Source organism: Sinocyclocheilus grahami, unplaced genomic scaffold (assembly GCF_001515645.1).
Source record: "Sinocyclocheilus grahami isolate Dianchi unplaced genomic scaffold, SAMN03320097.WGS_v1.1 scaffold727.1, whole genome shotgun sequence".
Lineage (NCBI taxonomy): Eukaryota > Metazoa > Chordata > Actinopteri > Cypriniformes > Cyprinidae > Sinocyclocheilus > Sinocyclocheilus grahami.
In genome coordinates, this window is record NW_015505906.1 from 525,896 (window position 1) to 528,812 (window position 2,917).

Genomic DNA, 2,917 nt, shown 5'->3' on the forward strand with positions numbered 1-2,917 from the left:
CACACACACACACACACACACACACACACACACACACACACACACTTATATTGTCTGGTGTTGTTACAATGGTGTTTAAACTGCTTTTCAGAGGTGTTTTGGTAACACAAATCACATCAGGCTGACTAGACACTCACTGAAAAGAACTGTCTGCTCTCCTGACATGTTAGATTGAAACTCTGTGGCAATACAGCACATAGACACACTGAAAGGAACATGTCAAAACTACCAGACAAACACAATAATTTGAGCTGTTTGGATGCATTTAAAACCTTGGGTTTGATTGAAGACTGATCCAAATTGTCACAGGCTTGGTAAATATTGACAGTGCTCCCACCAAGACCACCTGAGAGAAGCTTGGATCGCAGCAGCTGAAAATCACCAGACAAAGGCATCTTTCTAAGTGGGCTTGGTGAGCTAATGTTTTGTAATGTAGAGAATGAGCAGCCTTGGCAGTGAGTGTGACAAGAGCTGCTGCCCCATTTAAAAGTGCCCCATTTCATCAAACAACTGATTGATGGCATGAGATGGTTTGAAATGTTCTCTCCCATGATGATGCGTGAAGCGTTTACTTGTAAAATAAATAAATAAATAAAATGAGAGAATAAAAGTGTGAAAAACATCAAAGCATCACATATCTCGGCTTGAGCCACTAAGGAAGGGAGGGAATGCAGGGTAAATCAGGTTAAGATATTTGAAGCGCAGATAAGAGAAACTTGAAGATTGAAATCTCTGCAGTGTGTCTGTGCATGTTTAACAGCAAAGTCCAGACAGACATAAAGTGCTCTAATCTAATACACTGTCCATCATGTAAACCAAACTGAAATATATAAAATGTTTGCTCTCTCAGTATGTGCTAAATTTGGATAGGTTGACATTTGTTTGATATTGTAATACACACACACACACACACACACACACACACACACACACACTGTTTTGATCAAATAAATGCAGCCTTGGTGAGCATAAGAGAATTAAACAAGCAAACAAATAAATGTACCAACACTAAAAGTTTGAATGGTAGTTTATATATAACTTCTCTAAGGTCATTTGACAATATCAAAACACAGAGGGGCAGAGATTAAAAAAGGAATTATATCATATAATCTACTTGGGTTCAAACAGTAAGATATAACTAAAACAGAGTTCAGAAAAAGGCAGTGGCATGTGTTTGTGCATGTGTGTCACTCCTGGCAGACAAGATCAACTCTCATAGTTTAGATAGTCTACACTTCACATGCTGGGTTCACAGGCGACAGGTGTCTCTATCTGCCCTATGTGATAAATCTGAACTTTACAGAGCTTTACTCTCATCCCCAACAAACCCCCTCCTGTGTCCTCCTTATACACCCTTCCTTCCCTTGTAACGATGATCCACCTCATGTTGAGAGTCGCTGGATTATAAGCATTCCATTTTATCTTTCAACTTCTGAACCAGTTATTTTTTACCACAGTTTCTGAAGAAGGTCTCTCACTCACATTTAAACACTGTCCTTAACTTCAACTTCTACGTGTCCTCTTGTTTGCTGTATCTCTTCATCTTGCATTCTTGCTCCATCGTTCATGCATACATAAAAAGAGAAAACTCTCAACAAATACACAAATGTGCATGAATCCATGCAGCAGGAGTTAGTGCTGTGATTATAACCTCAAGAGCTCTCATGCGTTTGACCCGATAGCTGGCGTAACTCAAGTGGGCCATTTTACTTGAAAACTCATAATGACTAGTTTGTATAATGGGACTAAGTGTAGCATTTGGCGTATTTCAAGTGCGCGTTCTGAATGCATTAATGTGACGAGGGAACATGCATAGTGGTGAGAGAAGAATATTCAGATGTTAAAATTTGGTACAGCATGAGGATACAGTATTTTCTGTAATAATTCATTTGTCGCTTTAACGCTCAGCTTACACATCAAGAATTTTAGATCTTATTCATGTTCATTATATGCAATCATTTGTTTCAAAAAGTGAATAAAATGTCCTCTTGTTTTCCCCTTCTCTCTGTGCATGAAGACCGTGTCTTTTTACACCGTGCCATTCATTTATTTAGTACTGGACTGTGTTCCACTACTGGACTTTACATGGATATAAAGAGAAAAACCAATAGACCAATAGAGACAAGACTGGGGTGAATTACAGAAAACACACACCCAAAGCAAATCTCTTTTATAAACAGACAATGGAACAGGGGTAAAACCACAAAATAAGAAGTAAAAGACATACAGCAGACAGCGCATTTATCAACAATTTACAATCTATCATTTTAACAGCAGATCAACAGTAGATGGCACTGTTGGTCCATGTGGCGATTTGTGAGTTTGTAAAGTCTTGTGAATCTTTTTCAGGGCTGCAGACACCATGTGCATAACTGGGCATTTATACCAGATTACCAGTATGTTCTAAGGCAGAAACACAATACACAGAGACAGAACAAAACGCCAGAGATCCTCTAGATTCATAGCTTTGTAAATCTCAATACAGAATTAACTTTTTTTTACCTCAAGCCATTTAGTCGATGCCAATAGTTGGTCATGTACAGTGAACGTGGAGCTATCTCTTGGTCTAAATCCTTTAGTTCTTTCCACCTTGAAAATATAATGTGGGACTGAAAATAAAACAAAAGTCTGGACCCATCCGCCAATCTCTCTGCTATCTCAGGTTTATTGGAAAAACATGCTTATGGTGACATTTCTGTAAAATTATATTATGTTGCTTCTAGCAAGGTTTGTGAAACTTTCAAAGTGAATATTTCCAGTGAGTGGCACTAAAAGCTCATTTCTGTTTAATTAAAAAAAGACAAATATGAACGTTTTATTACATTGGTTGTTGTACATATCGCAGCATTTTGGAAATGAAATGTCCTATGAATGGTGCTAAAAGCTTAAAAAATTATGTAACAGCTACACTAAACCC